The sequence below is a fragment of the Ptychodera flava genome, chromosome 19 (assembly GCF_041260155.1).
Source record: "Ptychodera flava strain L36383 chromosome 19, AS_Pfla_20210202, whole genome shotgun sequence".
NCBI lineage: Eukaryota > Metazoa > Hemichordata > Enteropneusta > Ptychoderidae > Ptychodera > Ptychodera flava.
The window spans coordinates 3,637,874-3,656,533 of NC_091946.1; the positions used below are offsets into that span (position 1 = coordinate 3,637,874).

Sequence of the window (18,660 nt, forward strand, 5' to 3'; positions counted from 1 at the left end):
GCGTCATAAGCTGTCCCATCATACCATACATGAAGGGTGTAGCACTTGTGGTTACTGAGTTATGGACAAATATGTATATTTGAGGTCAAAGGTCACCGAGGTCACTTGACATTTTGTCAAAAAAATTGTATTGCTAAGTTATCCCTATATACCAAAAATCAGACATCTAGCTCTATTGGCTCGCTCAAAATTAGATATGCACATAAGTAATGAGGTACAATATGTGGCGTCATAAGGTGTCCCATCATACCATACATGAAGGGTGTAGCACTTGTGGTTACTGAGTTATGGACAAATATGTATATTTGAGGTCAAAGGTCACAGAGGTCACGTGACATTTTGTCAAAAAATTGTATTGCTAAGTTATCCCTATATACCAAAAATCAGACCTCTAGCTCTATTGGCTCGCTCAAAATTAGATATGTGCATAAGTAATGAGGTACAATATGTGGCGTCATAAGGTGTCCCATCATACCATACATGAAGGGTGTAGCACTTGTGGTTACTGAGTTATGGACAAATATGTATATTTGAGGTCAAAGGTCACGAGGTCACGTGACATTTTGTCAAAAAAATTGTTTTGCTAAGTTATCCCTATATACCAAAAATCAGACCTCTAGCTCTATTGGCTCGCTCAAAATTAGATATGCGCATAATTAATGAGGTACAATATGTGGCGTCATAAGGTGTCCCATCATACCATACATGAAGGCTGTAGCACTTGTGGTTACTGAGTTATGGACAAATATGTATATTTGAGGTCAAAGGTCACCGAAGTCACGTGACATTTTGTCAAAAAAATTGTTTTGCTAAGTCATCCCTATATACCAAAAATCAGACCTCTAGCTCTATTGGCTCGCTCAAAATTAGATATGTGCATAATTAATGAGGTACAATATGTGGCGTCATAAGCTGTCCCATCATACCATATATGAAGGGTGGTAGCACTTGTGGTTACTGAGTTATGGACAAATATGTATATTTGAGATCAAAGGTCATCAAGGTCACATGACATTTTGTCAAAATATCCGAGATATCTGCGTGAACGGATAGACTCACGGATGGACGAACAGACGGACATGACCCAATCTATAAGCTCACTGGACTTCATCCGTGGGGACTAAAAATTGTGTCACTGCATCCTTTTTGCAATATGAATACGATGAGAAACTAAATTTTTATTTTTTGTGGCCTTATACATGGGAGTCTATGGAGATCTGCCTTATACATGGGAGTCTATGGACGTGTAAACTAAAAATATGCAAATTTCACCACGGTTTGCCCAAATTTGGGAAAGGTCACTCCTATGCACTTCCATACCAAGTTTCAAATCAATCGGACTTGTGGTTTCAGAGCAGGAGATTTTTTGACCAAAAATGGGAGAAAATTACAAAAAAATTCATGAAAAATAGCAAATCCAAGATACTGACCCAAGATGCGCACAATCATTTCATGTCAGCCCAAAGTACTTACATGCTAATTTTTCATGTAATCTGCTCAGTGGTTATTGAGTTTTTTCAATTTTGACTGTTTTTACATTTTTTCACTTAATTTGCATATTTTTGGCAATGACAACTTCATTTGAACAAAATCTCATCTACAGCCCATCATCCATGTACACACCAAATATCAAGATGAAATGTACAGCGGTTTTGGAGTTTTTGATGTTGACGGACAGACATACAGACATACAGACATACAGACATACAGACACACAGACATACAGACATACATACTGCCAGTAGGTATGCTAAGCTATTATTATGCAAATGAGTTTTGGTCATGTGAGCATACTGAACAGGCAGTTTGTAGGCTGACTAACACAAAAATACTGAGACTTCTTCAAAACATGTCTTCCTGCAAGTACATGGGTCACATTTGCAAAGGACGTCAAACACTCCATTTTTCCAAATATAGCTGAAAAGTAACAACACAGCAATACAGGGCATAAATGAAAAAAATAAGACTATGTAGTGACATTTGATGGAGTATGACTAGTTTTGAGATGACCATTGCAATAATTTGTCATGTACAAGATGTATTGAGGTCAAAGGTCATTGACATCCTACAGCCAATGAGAGCTATCCATTAGTAAACGTTATATAATTCACGTTTCTTAGCTCACTTTGCCTTCCGTTAGGGCAAACTAAGGTACGCCAATACTTTTCAGGGAATAATATGTAATTTATTACAGTTTTGTCACATGAAAACACTAAATATTTACCTTGTACTGCTTAGGAGATAACTTCCAAGTTACACCACTACCATCCTCTACTTCACACCAGCACTGAAAAGTATAACTAAAAAGATGGGAACTTGATTAGAATGATACACAAGTACACAATGATTTCAAATATCAAAAACCACTGATGAAAACCGTTGGAGAAACTCAACACTAAATATTTACCTTGTACTGCTTTGGAGCCAACTTCCAAGTTATACCACTACCATCCTCTACGTCACACCAGCACTGAAAGTATAACTAAAAAGATAAGAACTTGATCAGAATGATACACAAGTACACAATGATTTCAAATATCAAAAATACCGTCAATGACGCTGTACCTTCTCTAATGTGTGGCCAGGTCAGGTAATTGGTTGTTGGCATGGCGTTATTGGTAAATAGTTGATGATGTAGGGGCATGAGGTGAGATATGGACCCAAAGAACCCAAAAGATGATTAAATACATCAATCAAAAAAAATTCTAAGCTACAGTATAAACTGCCTAAAGATAGTTCAGTGTGGAAAAAGGGTTAAATAATTCAGAAATAAGAATTAACAGTCCAAAATAGTAATGACGCACTTCCCTACTGACCTGAGTGCATGTGAAATACACAACCTGGCATCTGTAAATTAAATGTATACCAAGTGATCATTTTAAGTCACTTTTAACTGTTTTTAAGGGATATTCCAAAGAGTCCTGTGGAAATGATGAAAAACGCTTATCTGGTCTTGTGTTTGTAAAACCTCATGGCTGATAATTGTCATAGTATTCAAAAGAAATTGAAAGTGAAGAAATTACTGTTTTTAATAGGCATATTTTCCTTGAAATACATGACCGTGTAAAGAATATATGCTAAAAGTGTTTAAGAGTAAATTTCTTTTCAAAAAATAATTTAATCTGTGACCAAAGGATTTTTATTCTTTGAGTTTACAAATTCAAACATTGCAATTTGTTCAATCATCTTGTGCAGTGCAAAATTTATAAAATGACTGAAAAATATAAAAAAAAAATGGCAGAATTACAGTCTTTGTGATGTAAAATCATGGGTTGACATCACGAAAATTGTTAATTTGTTCGAAGTACTTTCTATAATTTAAAAAAGAAAAGTTCATGCAGAAACGGTAACATATATTGTCAGCAATGTAGTGTTAATTTTGACTTTACATCAAAATATGCCTTTGCTGGATACCAAATATGTAGGGCGAAATATTAAAATCAGCCGTGTTCAGCAAAATCCACACAACAGCATTGATCCTTTTCTAATTTGATTTGATTTGCTTATGTTATCCTTGTATGACAGTCAGTACAATATGGAACTTGAACACAACACAGTGAATAAGTATGCTGTAAATGAAATGGTGTGGCTGCATCCACATGCAGCAATAGGAGTGCCTTTGTCTCTCACCCCTCATTTCCAACCTGTCCCATCCCTGAAAAAATAGTTTGGTCTTATATTTATAATGTTAATAATTTCTGTATTTGTTAAAATGTGCGCATCTCAAAAACTTTTGATCATAAACATTTTCATTGTTTTTTATAGCTGACCAGTCAGTTAACCTGTTTATTTTGAATATTTGCCCATTTTTTCTCAGTATTTGACATTTCAGAATAGCTTCTTATTCAATTTGTCATTTTCTAAAAGTTAAAATGCTCCTTTGTGTGGTCAAGCTTTCCACAAGCATCAAATGTTGTACTTCATATAGGAAGGTCTGCCTCTAGAGGGCGGGCATCATGAATAGTGTTTGTTAGTTTAATAATTCCTCCACATAAACTTCTGATTGTACTGTAAACATTGAACATGGCCGACGTCCGATTTTCCTGTCTAAAACTTTCACTCATTTTCGTTCATATGACTCTGAAACTCAAGGAAACGATTGGGAAGAAAGAGTTGTCTTGAAATATTGAGGTACTCGCCGATATTTTGCAAAATTAAATGAGAAAAAATGCAAGGAAAATGCCGACAGGCTTACACAATGACCGTTTTCAGACTCAGAGGCATATGATCTACTGCAGATTATGCAACAGGCCCATATCACGTGAGGCCATGAGGGGATTATCCACGCAACTCAGTACCAAACACTAGTGCACACAGGGTGAGCAAACACAAAGTGAGTACCCCTAACGTCAGCTCAGTAGTCTGTAATAGATTGTAGTCAACTAAGAACCTTGGAGAAAGGCTTACATGTAACACTGTGGCTATGCCGCTGAGTCCCTTTTGATTTTGTCACAGCTCAAATCGTTCCCCTACACCTCAACCTGAACCATGAACACCCCCACCAGTTTATGATATGACCCATCACAATGGCATGACGTCAACGGATCTTGACAGACGGAAGTATTGACAGACGGAAGTAGTTGACACCAGCATACTGGTTTCAACTCTAATACCTTCTCTGTCTATAAATAGACACGAGAAGGTAAAAACCACTGATGAAAACCGTTGGAGAAACTCAACACTAAATATTTACCTTGTACTGCTTTGGAGCCAACTTCCAAGTTATACCACTACCATCCTCTACGTCACACCAGCACTGAAAGTATAACTAAAAAGATAAGAACTTGATCAGAATGATACACAAGTACACAATGATTTCAAATATCAAAAACCACTGATGAAAACCGTTGGAGAAACTCAACACTAAATATTTACCTTGTACTGCTTTGGAGCCAACTTCCAAGTTACACCACTACCATCCTCTACTTCACACCAGCACTGAAAGTATAACTAAAAAGATGGGAACTTGATTAGAATGATACACAAGTACACAATGATTTCAAATATCAAGTACCATTAACAATGTGTGATGGGTTAATGGCAGTTGTTGTGATTGTTAAATAAGGAAAATGTGATCACTACAGGACAAAAAAGGACATTTACAATTAAAACAGTAACAGTACTACACAGTTGCTACACTTAAATTAGTCTATACACAGAGACTTACCTTTGCAATTCAATAGATACAGTACACTGCAGAGTAGACAACAAATGTTGTATACATGTTTACACAAAACCATTTACACACTTGATGAACTTGAAAGTGAAAATAAGTAGTAAAGAAGTTGATTTAACTGTTGTTCACGGATACTTATCAAAGGTTGGTTGTTATTTATCATTTTTATATGGGTTAATGGTTGGGGTGTTTAAATTGGTGACATAGGTACACTCTGGTAAAAGTACCTGTACATTAATAGCTGCCTTCAGGAATTATTCGTAAACATCCATCCTGGTAGTCTTCCTGTAGTTCATATGTGTATATGGCAGGATCTCCATCATATTTGATGTTATACCAAGAGATGAAACCTGGGACCACATTTATAACTCTGCCATTGAAGGTAAGTCCATCTTCAAATCTGTGTTCCACAAATTTGCCAACAAGTAACGGTGTGCGTTCTGAAGACTGTTCATGCAGTGGGCCCCTGGTGCATGCTTCATTGATTAATGAAACTAAATTTTCTTTTAGTGTGTTGACAGGTAATTGAGTGTATTTCCCATGCTGATTTTTGGATGACAGATTGTAAAGAGCAGTCTGACTTGGCTGTTGTTGAAGTACAGTCTTACGAAACTGTAACTGAACTTTTAGTGCTTCCTTTTTTTCTTTGACGGTATGTATTTCCTGGAGTTTAGCATTAACTTCTTCTTCAGTCTGCCACAAACCAAAGTATGTTATTTTGTCAGTCAGGTCAGACTTCTGCTTTAGTTGCTTTCGTCTCTTCTTTTCAATCGTTTGTTGCTTTTCCCGCATTATTCTAATTCGCTCTCTTTGAATTTCAGCACAGCGACCTTTGAACTGTGATCTTAGGTTACGTCCTCCTGTTCTTGCTTCTGTTATCAATGTCTCTTTCATGTTGCGGTAGTTGGTGTAACCAAGAATCCGTTTGGTTCACTGAATACATGATGAAAGATTCATGTGCTAGTGTGGAGGCATGTGGACGATACCGTAACAGATAGTCCAACATGCCGAATACAAATTCAGGAAGTTTGTTTGTGGTTGGTACAGATGTTGTTGTGCTTTGCAGTGTGTCTGTGGGTGAATCAAACTTACCTAGCGGTAAGTGGTCTTTGATGGCTCGTGTTAGAAGTGTTTTCAGTGTTATCGATATATTCTGCGCCATTGGAAGAGCAATCTTGTCGATTTCCTCATTAGGCTGTACCAGGGATTGAAGAACATCTTGGATGGTGTAATGTTGGGGGAACGGCATGTGTTGCCGGTAAGAAAATCTGCTGCATTTGTGATGTCTCAGTGAAATAGGTGAGAAGTGATTGATAGGTGGTGTTCAGGTGCAAAATGTGATTGGTTCTTCCAGGATACGCCAAAATGGTCCAGTAACGAGTTTATCAATAAGTCCAAGAACTTTGACTCCTGCCAAGCACACAGGATCTTCTATGTACTTCAGTATGGTCTTCTGCAGAAGATTCGTTGTCCCATGTACGTCTGTTAGGAATGTGGTTATGTAGTTTTTATAGTGAAAGACCAGGGCTGACAGAAGAAAAACGACATTGAAGCGATTCCCTCGAAAACGGACTAACTTGTTCTTAATATTATTTGATTGTAGATATGTTGTGAACTCACTGTAACAGCCAGACTGTTCATCCCCTCCTCGGGAAAAGCACTTTGCAGCCATACGAACAAGCTGCACAGAGGCAGCTTCTTTCACACTTCTTGGATCAGGTGCTTGTTCATCCGTTGTTGTGGTGCTGGAAACACTATCCCTGTATGAATGCTCAAATTGATGAATTGTGTATGTTGATGAGTCTGCAAAGTTGACTAAGAGATGCAAGCCACAGAAGAAATTGTTCATTTTTGAGCATGACTGCTGTTCTTCTTCGTTCAGCTCCGCCCAGTTGGTGATCAATTCTGGTAATATCTGTTTTCTGTACTCTTCAAGCAGGATGTTGAAAGCTGTATTAGTCTTGGCTCTGTCACTCATGGTATTATGGATGTTTGTTAGTATATGTTTGCCGATTTCGCTGGTTGAACTTGAAGTGGTGTCATCAATGTCGCTGAGTATGGTTTGAAAAGTATTAAATGTTGTAGTTGATGCCTTATTTGCCATTTCACGTAGCCCTAAAACGAATGAATTGTGGTGTTCATCGGTGATAACAAATGTGTTGTATGTGTGTCCAAATTTGCGGGTTTCATCTTGTTGTAGAGTAGTGTGTCTTTTGCTTGTTAATGTTCCAAGTTGTTGTTGACATACAGGGATTTTCGCATCAATGAAATTATCAACGGTCTGCCTTGATGGTAAGCGGTCAGGTGTTTTTCCAGCCAGGCTCAATACTTCTCCAATAACTTCTGAGATTCGGGTTGATGCAACATTCAAATTGGATAAGTTCATTACACAGTGTATGAGTGCTGGTGTAAAGCCTTTTTTGTTGACATCATATAATTTGATGGTGCTGTCATCAGTAACTTGGCTTCCTAGGTCTTCACATCGAGCCTCCAGATGTTTTACTTCAATCTCCAATTTCTTTCGATCTTGCGCCAAAACAACATTGTCTTCTAATATGCGGTCATATGCCAGCTTCATGTTATTCAAAGAACACTGTAGTCTGTTATTTGCAATTGACAATTGATGCATCCTTGCTCTTAATCCTACACTCTTCTGAGCATTTAGTTCGTACATTCGCACACTTTTGGTTAATTTAATGACAACCTTTTTGGTGTCTTCATGTTTTTTTAGTTTGCTTTGAATGCGCGTCAATTTTCTTCTCAGATAATGTTTTTCTTGGTGGAGCTGTTTTACAAGTGCACTTCTTTCCTTTTGGTGTTTGTGCATTTTTGCAAGCACTTGTCCTTGAATTTCTTTATCTTTGTTATGTTGTTTTTCCAAAGATGACATTTCACGAGCAAGATTTTCAGCAACACTTTTGTAAGTAACACTGTCACTGTGACTTTTGGTGGGTTTTACATTAGTTGTTGTTGTACTTGTTGGAATAGTAAAGATCTCCTTCATCACACTGACCTTTGTCTTCCCACGTTTGGATTTTAGGTTTTGTTTGAGCCGGTACAATTTACTTTTTAATGCTATTAAAGTGATGTTGGAGAAGGGAATGCCACTGGCTTCGGAGAAACTTGACCCCAATCGCTGTTCAAGGGCACCTCCTTTTTCGCTTTGACATTTAATAAACAATTTAATGGCATCTTCGTTTGTGAGAGCCATTCTTTACTGCAGGAAAAAAGGAGACAGGAAAGACGACACAACAAAAACAAAAAAAAAATAATAAAAAAATAATAAAAACAACAGTGTAGAGAGGATAGATAAAAAGTACAGGTGTATGTGAAGGCATGGTACTGAATGCAATGTTTTATCTACTTTATGCAATAAAATAAACAAAATTGTTTTTCAGAGTTTTCACCCTTGTGTGACAATTCACTAAAAGTACATATGTTCACTAATACAAATGGTCTAACATAAATACATGAATTTTTGTCCAAATTTAATATAAATTTCAACTTGCTGTACAATATGGGGTGCCTTTGGGGCACAGTCATGTATTATATAGTGGTGTATCACACAAGGGTGAAAGACATTGTATCCAGTAATAGCCTTTGCAGGTTTGTCAAGTATCTTCAGTACTTCTGAATGCCTATGGCATAACTTACCTTTGGAAGTCTTGTAGAGGGTGGCCACAACCTTGCAAATCTTCAAAATGAAGACTGTCTTCCAGTTCCCTAAAACAATACACATAATTGCACTCCATTTTTATTCGCCATATTATTTGCATGGTACACTTAGATAGGGTTTGGAGTGATGGATTGCTTTTGGCATTGGTTTTAAAAGCTTACAAATGTTTGAATGTCATGGATTAATTTCAGTCAGGGTGCCCAACGATGTAATAATCAAACATCCCAAGTATCAAAATAGAAACAGTACAAAAGCACAACAATCCAGTAACATTTTCTTAAACAAAAGTTTTTTATTTCATATTCAATTTTACTAACAATATTTATCTGTGATCAGAATCAGTTTCCACATTTGAAAAACCTGAATCGGATGCAAAATCAATGAAACCAAAATTTGAAGTTAAATAATATTTTGAAATTTCCAAAACAAATCAGGAATAATACAAAATATTTTTCTTTGGTGGTATGACACATAAGACTCAAGGGCATGTGCTATATGAACTATGGATATTTTTTTTGTAACTTTCAATTCATTAATTACAATTATATCTATCCGATTGTCAAAGGATTGGCATAACACCTTCTCAATAATGTGGCCTACAACACCACCAAGGCTACTGTTTAGCAAAAGATGTACATAATAACGCAGTTTTCTCTCTTTTGATCCTTGACAAGTAATTTCCACATCATTGAAAAGAACTTCTTCTAGAAATGCTCTTTTGAACATGGATCCATCTCCGCTTTCTTGCATTTTAATTACTGATTTGGGCGTAAATGACATTTGAAACCCTACAACAAATAACAATTCAATAATGCCATGATCAGCAACAGCACAATTATATCTTCATGTACTGTGCCAGTATTTAGTGCTTATTAAATCAAAACAGTGGTAATAAACAACAAACATTTTGTGCTATTTGGAATGAATGTCATGCTGGTGCAGGACTCATCAACATTTCAAAAATAACTTTACTTTAAAAAATAAGTTTCATAAATGGGTTTTTATGAAGAGCTTTGACAAACAAGAGTATAGATATATTTTATTTGTGCTGAATGGATGGAAATGTTTTGTGCAGAGAATTATAAAAACTAAATGTACTAAGATCAAGTTTACATTACGTTAACATATGTTGAGATCATGACATTATAAAATTGTATTCCAAACAACAAGTACTTGGCAGTGTCATAACTCACTGATAATATTATACTTTTAGAAAAAAAATGGAAGGCACACATTTCTAATGGGAAGTTCAGAAATTACATGTACATGTGGAATGACAAGATGTTGTACTGAACCATTAACTTACCTTATACTACACTCTTTGGATTTCACAAGTACAAAAGCTGTCTGGAACTCTACCTGTATATGTTATAAAAGTTTTTCCAAAGCTTTAAAAATGTGTCAGTGAATGTACAGGCTTTCAACCACTTCAAAGCTATATTGTAAATAACATTTTATACTGCACAGCCCGGGAATATCTCTTATGTTTCAGTAGTCCTGTTTCATAAGTCAGGTCCATGGCATATGTACCAACATCAGTGATTGGTTCATCTGGTAATTTAAGGTCCATTTGCGTTACTCTAAATGGTGGGACCTCATGCGTTAGGTCTCATTACTATGTATTATTCACTTTACAGCTCCCTGATGGTTAATGTGTAGGTCCGGTCCTCCAGTGTTCACTGCCTCATTATGCAATGTCTCACGTGCTTCCTGGCTACCGCTGAAGTAATACGTTATTCGTGATGTTCACTGATCGGCCGAAACTTACAACGAAAATTGCCCGACAAACCTTCATACGTTAAATATCCATGTTTTTACTTATCTCTGTCCCTTTATGCATTAAGTAGACTCGGTTCAAGTCTGTGATTTGATAATGTTTGAGAGGAGTGAACGCAACGATACGTATTTTGCTTTCGTGTGAAACGCGCGCGTGAGTGGAGTGGACGCGATGAGTCGGGTGAACGCTATCCAGGGGAGCTTCACCCGGAATCCGGCAGAAACTAACTCATTATGCTGCGCAGACTCAAAAGGTAGCGCATTCAATCGCTAGGAAAAACATGGCCTGGGCTACCAAATTCCGAATAGTTTTGTACGAAATTGGACAGACACAAGAGAAACTATTATAAATGATTTTATTTTTTTTAAATTCATCGACTTGAACCAAATATAGCATTACAGGCATGTTGGCTCATTGTTTTCCAATTGTTGGTTACGTACAAAGTTCACGCTTTTAATTTTCATTTTGATTTGATGGGGGCATTGGCCGCATCGACAACAGTGAGGCCTGTGAATGACAAGAGGAAACAATAGAGCTTCAAGGCATTACGTAACAAAAATTACGTCACGGTTTCAGGCGTCAGAAGCTCATTTCAACCAACTACCGCAGGGAAAAGGACAAAATAGCGTCAATGACACTGTAGCTCCCATCCTGGACTATTAAGTGTTTGTTCTCTGGTCAGATATTTGAACATGTGTGAAAGGGATAAAGTGCATGAAGTGAAAATACTTAAATGAAATGTACTGGAGACAGTGAAATATGTTTAATGTAATTATTCAGAATATAAAATGGAAAAAATACAGAATTAGATATATCGAATACTGTGATACAACCATTAACTCAACAAGTCATTTACAATGACATAGTCCCCACTTGTAATAGGAGTATTAGTCTTGATGGGGCAGGAAAATGTGGTCATTAAGAAGTATCACTGGAGTGTATATGTTGAGATCTATGGGCACACAGGTCTATGTCGTTGTTCCCAATTTGAAACACATGAGGCATGTCTAAGTTATGGTTCTAAATCGGGAAAAAAGATCAGACCTCTAGCAGTATTGGCCAGCCAAGAAATACATATGCGCATTATAAATGAGGTACAAGATGTGACATCTTAAGGTCTAATATCCTATCAAAATTGGAGGGTATAGAACTTGTGGTTACTGAAATATGCATATATATGTATAATCAAGGTTTAAAGGTCATCGAGGTCACATGACATTTTGAAAAAAAATATTGCTAATTAATCCTATATGCCAAAATATCCGATCTCTAGCTCTATTCGCTTGCCCAGAATTAGATGTGTACATAATTAATGAGGTAAAGCGTGTGTTGTCATAAGGTCTCCCATACTACTAAATACAAAGGACATAGCACTTGTGGTTACTTATTTATTGACATAAACATATATTTTAGGTAAAAGGTCATCGAGGTCACATGACATTTGGTCAAAAAATTTCTCTCCTATAGTTATCCCTATATACCAAAAATCAGACATCCAGCTCTATTGGCTCGCTCAGAATGAGATATGCGCATAATTATTGAGGTACAGTATGTGGCGTCATAAGGTGTCCAATCATACCAAACATGAAGGGTATAGCACTTGTGGTTACTGAGTTATGGACAAATATGTATATTTGAGGTCAAAGGTCACCGAGGTCACGTGACAATTTTGTCAAAAAAATTGTTTTGCTAAGTTATCCCTATATACCAAAAATCAGACCTCTAGCTCTATTGGCTCGCTCAAAATTAGATATGTGCATAATTAATGAGGTACAATATGTGGCGTCATAAGCTGTCCCATCATACCATACATGAAGGGTGTAGCACTTGTGGTTACTGAGTTATGGACAAATATGTATATTTGAGGTCAAAGGTCACCGAGGTCACTTGACATTTTGTCAAAAAAATTGTATTGCTAAGTTATCCCTATATACCAAAAATCAGACATCCAGCTCTATTGGCTCGCTCAAAATTAGATATGCACATAAGTAATGAGGTACAATATGTGGCGTCATAAGGTGTCCCATCATACCATACATGAAGGGTGTAGCACTTGTGGTTACTGAGTTATGGACAAATATGTATATTTGAGGTCAAAGGTCACAGAGGTCACGTGACATTTTGTCAAAAAATTGTATTGCTAAGTTATCCCTATATACCAAAAATCAGACCTCTAGCTCTATTGGCTCGCTCAAAATTAGATATGTGCATAAGTAATGAGGTACAATATGTGGCGTCATAAGGTGTCCCATCATACCATACATGAAGGCCGTAGCACTTGTGGTTACTGAGTTATGGACAAATATGTATATTTGAGGTCAAAGGTCACCGAGGTCACGTGACATTTTGTCAAAAAAATTGTTTTGCTAAGTTATCCCTATATACCAAAAATCAGACCTCTCGCTCTATTGGCTCGCTCAAAATTAGATATGCGCATAATTAATGAGGTACAATATGTGGCGTCATAAGGTGTCCCATCATACCATACATGAAGGCTGTAGCACTTGTGGTTACTGAGTTATGGACAAATATGTATATTTGAGGTCAAAGGTCACCGAGGTCACGTGACAATTTTGTCAAAAAAATTGTTTTGCTAAGTTATCCCTATATACCAAAAATCAGACCTCTAGCTCTATTGGCTCGCTCAAAATTAGATATGTGCATAATTAATGAGGTACAATATGTGGCGTCATAAGCTGTCCCATCATACCATATATGAAGGGTGGTAGCACTTGTGGTTACTGAGTTATGGACAAATATGTATATTTGAGATCAAAGGTCATCAAGGTCACATGACATTTTGTCAAAATATCCGAGATATCTGCGTGAACGGATAGACTCACGGATGGACGAACAGACGGACATGACCCAATCTATAAGCTCACTGGACTTCATCCGTGGGGACTAAAAATTGTGTCACTGCATCCTTTTTGCAATATGAATACGATGAGAAACTAATTTTTATTTTTTGTGGCCTTATACATGGGAGTCTATGGAGATCTGCCTTATACATGGGAGTCTATGGACGTGTAAACTAAAAATATGCAAATTTCACCACGGTTTGCCCAAATTTGGGAAAGGTCACTCCTATGCACTTCCATACCAAGTTTCAAATCAATCGGACTTGTGGTTTCAGAGCAGGAGATTTTTTGACCAAAAATGGGAGAAAATTACAAAAAAATTCATGAAAAATAGCAAATCCAAGATACTGACCCAAGATGCGCACAATCATTTCATGTCAGCCCAAAGTACTTACATGCTAATTTTTCATGTAATCTGCTCAGTGGTTATTGAGTTTTTTCAATTTTGACTGTTTTTACATTTTTTCACTTAATTTGCATATTTTTGGCAATGACAACTTCATTTGAACAAAATCTCATCTACAGCCCATCATCCATGTACACACCAAATATCAAGATGAAATGTACAGCGGTTTTGGAGTTTTTGATGTTGACGGACAGACATACAGACATACAGACATACAGACATACAGACACACAGACATACAGACATACAGACATACATACATACAGACATTTTCCTAGCCTATAAGAATAGCTTCCATTGCCATATATACATATGGCTATGGGAGCTAAAAATTTCTCCTGGCAATATTTAATTCATGTATAACTCACAGTATCACATAAAATGCCATGAATAGTGAAGGAACTCTCTAACAAGGTCAAACCTAACTAGATATTTTGACAAACACTCGGCATGAGTACCTTTCTTATACTGGTATCGAGCTGCGACCACGTGCAGGCATCATCCAAAAGTACATGGGACATTGCATAATGAGGCAGTGAACACTGGAGGACCGGACCTACACATTAACCAATCAGGAAGCTGTAAATTGAATAATACATAATAATGAGACCTAACACATGAGGTCCCTCCAATGACTGCTCCGAAAGTGGACCTTAGAGAAGCGGATTAACCAATCAGAGCATGCAGTACATGTGTGTAGGACGTGTCATGTAGGTCATTTTGAAACAGGACTAATGGAACAGATGACTGCTACATGACTTAAACATGGTGAGCCATTCTCCTGCTTTACATACTTGCCTTACACTTTTGTTGTTAAAAAAATGTGTGCAATATACCATCCTTGTTTGTACAAAATTACCATTGCTGTATGTGATGTACATAGTGACACTGCTTCTGACATACGTAGCAAATGTTGTTAAAAAATATCAGTGAATTAACCTTTATGTCATAAACCTTTTATTAATACAGTTGATAAATGGGTGTGGCATTGAAACTGTCACTCCTACTTTATTTAAGTCACCGTTTTACAAAAGTCCGCTTCATTTAAAATTTGTAGATGAAGTTAAATAAATGTAAACTTACCAACAATCACGTCCTTATTCTTGTTATCCTCTGCAAATGTGGTATGGTTTGCTAAAAAAAAAATAAAAGGTGAAAGTCTTAGCATTGCATTGCATTCAACATCTGAAGTCCATGTCCACTTGTTGCAAACTGTTATATGCAAATGTATGAAATGTTATATGCAAATATTTAACCTCCAGCCTTGACTTTCTTCCATATATGGATGAAATTATTGTTAGGTTAATGAGGCCAAGTGCAATCGATGTTCTTTTGTTCTAACTATCATGGAGGTCCGTTGCAATACCTCGGCAAACCGTAGTTCATGCCCATTGACCTGCAAATTCGCTTTCTGAAAACTTAATGATGTATTTCAGGGGTAATAAAAAACATTACAATTCATTTACCGTCATTTCAATGAACAAATCCACGAGGAATATAAAACTGCCATTTTTGACCTGTTGACCATGCCGCCCCAAATTAGCACAAATTGTCCGCGGGAAAATAGTCTATGATACGCATATGTCACGTAGTTTCGTTTGTGAACTCCCTTCACTTGAGGAGGTGGCAATATTCAAAGATTTCAAAAGAAGAAAACCTACCCAAAACTGGTCAGTTCACTGAAAAATCGGCGCAGTTCACCAAATTTACAACAAAAACTAAAGAGTCTTGTAAGAGGAAAGTCTCAACGACGTCGTCTCATGGAGAGCGAATGCGTAACTGACACCCGATGCACAGCTGGGAAATTCAGCTTTGACCCGAAGGTTAGGGAATTGCGCCCTCTAGTGTTAGTTTAGCATAGCTACATACAGACATTTTCCTAGCCTATAAGAATAGCTTCCATTGCCATATATACATATGGCTATGGGAGCTAAAAATTTCTCCTGGCAATATTTAATTCATGTATAATTCACAGTATCACATAAAATGCCATGAATAGTGAAGGAACTCTCGAACAAGGTCAAATCTAACTAGATATTTTGACAAATACTCGGCATGAGTACCTTTCTTATACTGGGATCGAGCTGCGACCACGTGCAGGCATCATCCAAAAGTACATGGGACATTGCATAATGAGGCAGTGAACACTGGAGGACCGGACCTACACATTAACCAATCAGGAAGCTGTAAATTGAATAATACATAATAATGAGACCTAACACATGAGGTCCCTCCAATGACTGCTCCGAAAGTGGACCTTAGAGAAGCGGATTAACCAATCAGAGCATGCAGTACATGTGTGTAGGACGTGTCATGTAGGTCATTTTGAAACAGGACTAATGGAACAGATGACTGCTACATGACTTAAACATGGTGAGCCATTCTCCTGCTTTACATACTTGCCTTACACTTTTGTTGTTAAAAAAATGTGTGCAATATACCATCCTTGTTTGTACAAAATTACCATTGCTGTATGTGATGTACATAGTGACACTGCTTCTGACATACGTAGCAAATGTTGTTAAAAAGTATCGGTGAATTAACCTTTATGTCATAAACCTTTTATTAATACAGTTGATAAATGGGTGTGGCATTGAAACTGTCACTCCTACTTTATTTAAGTCACCGTTTTACAAAAGTCCGCTTCATTTAAAATTTGTAGATGAAGTTAAATAAATGTAAACTTACCAACAATCACGTCCTTATTCTTGTTATCCTCTGCAAATGTGGTATGGTTTGCTAAAAAAAAACACAAGGTGAAAGTCATAGCATTGCATTGCATTCAACATCTGAAGTCCATGTCCACTTGTTGCAAACTGTTATATGCAAATGTATGAAATGTTATATGCAAATATTTAACCTCCAGCCTTGACTTTCTTCCATATATGGATGAAATTATTGTTAGGTTAATGAGGCCAAGTGCAATCGATGTTCTTTTGTTCTAACTATCATGGAGGTCCGTTGCAATACCTCGGCAAACCGTAGTTCATGCCCATTGACCTGCAAATTCGCTTTCTGAAAACTTAATGATGTATTTCAGGGGTAATAAAAAACATTACAATTCATTTACCGTCATTTCAATGAACAAATCCACGAGGAATATAAAACTGCCATTTTTGACCTGTTGACCATGCCGCCCCAAATTAGCACAAATTGTCCGCGGGAAAATAGTCTATGATACGCATATGTCAGGTAGTTTCGTTTGTGAACTCCCTTCACTTGAGGAGGTGGCAATATTCAAAGATTTCAAAAGAAGAAAACCTACCCAAAACTGGTCAGTTCACTGAAAAATCGGCGCAGTTCACCAAATTTACAACAAAAACTAAAGAGTCTTGTAAGAGGAAAGTCTCAACGACGTCGTCTCATGGAGAGCGAATGCGTAACTGACACCCGATGCACAGCTGGGAAATTCAGCTTTGACCCGAAGGTTAGGGAATTGCGCCCTCTAGTGTTAGTTTAGCATAGCTACTGCGGAGTCATCTTTGACAATTTTCCTGCATGTGCCGCATTCGTACGTTTGGTCTGCTGTTTCTTTGTCAGCTTTTGCAGATCCTCTTCTTGTAGTACTCCTGGCTTTGACAGCGGCGGCCATCTTGGAAATACGTCGACGTCACGTACCGCACGGTCCAAAAACTTCACAAGTCGATTTACAGTTCAGGAAACAAGAACAAACGCTAAGTCCTTCTCAAAAATAGCGTTGGTTGATTAACAACGATGGATGGGTACAATTTGGTGGACAAAACTTACTTTTCAAGTACAAAAATTTCCAATAACACAAGAGCTCAAAAACGCCACTGTTACCTCTGTTACGCACCATCCTCCGGACGTCATTTTTGCGTCACAGCGCCGTGAAGGGGTTCGGATTTTTCAACCACCAAAACAATATTAAAAGTGTCAATATACATAAATGACATAGCTTTTAGTTCTGCTTTTTTCCACACAATTTCTGTATCATTCGCTCTTCTGTATCGTCTGATCTCTCATTCACCTCGCTGGCATGCGTTTCACCTACCGACGTCACTCCGCCGATCCAGTCCGCGGAGCATTCGATGTCACAGTTCCAGAGAGACGGACGTACCTTAGCGCCGGTCGAAAGGCATGTAGCATCCACACCACTGAAGTTGCTTTAGTTAGAGGTCAATGTAAGTCAGAAATTACAAAACAGCAATGTCCGGAAAGTACACGGAAAATTGTTCAAACGGAATCTTGCAACGAGCAGCGGCAGTAACTTGAAAAGTCGAGGTGGTTTTTCATACTCATTGTAATGTGGGTATTCTCACATAAACATGTGGATCTCGCACAGTCTCGCTCACCAGAGGGCGCATGAAGTTGGCCACGATGTGGGAGTACGTTCTTTCACGACCACATTTGCTGTATCTTTGCAGCCTGGGCTCCCGGGCCTGGGCTTCACTTTTTCAACTTTAAGTATTACGTATTGCTCGACTAGTTTCCTAAAACTTGTCGCATGAATCTTTCCTGCAATTTTCAGCCGAAACAAACTATCACAGGAATCTCAGTACTCAGTCAACCCCACAGGCACCCGTGGGGTTGGTAGTCTGCTAGATCGATCGATTTCCTGCTCGATCTGTCCGCTACTGCAACATATTCAAGCTTAGAAGTATTTAGATTGAAGTGGTGGTTGCAGTGGTGGGCAGATCGAGCACGGGATCGATAGATCAAGTATAAAATCGATCGATTTTAGCAGACTACCCAACACGTGGCCGCCTTTACGCGTAGCCTGACCAAATGGCGGGGGGGGGGGTT

At 37.7% G+C, this 18,660-nt stretch overlaps 1 long non-coding RNA gene across 2 annotated transcripts; it reads right to left on the reverse strand.

The window, feature by feature from the left end:
• Positions 1 to 821: 821 nt before the first annotated feature.
• LOC139118414 (uncharacterized) lies at positions 822 to 15,715 on the reverse strand. Of its 2 annotated transcripts, none has more exons than XR_011548702.1 (6): positions 15,558 to 15,715; positions 14,980 to 15,030; positions 10,159 to 10,211; positions 8,831 to 8,899; positions 4,876 to 4,950; positions 822 to 2,300 (listed from the first exon to the last, which is right to left on the reverse strand). It is a non-coding gene; the product is annotated as an uncharacterized lncRNA (long non-coding RNA). The 2 variants fall into 2 exon arrangements; XR_011548701.1 differs by lacking the exon at positions 822 to 2,300 and adding an exon at positions 4,680 to 4,768.
• Between the last annotated feature and the right edge of the window lie 2,945 nt (positions 15,716 to 18,660).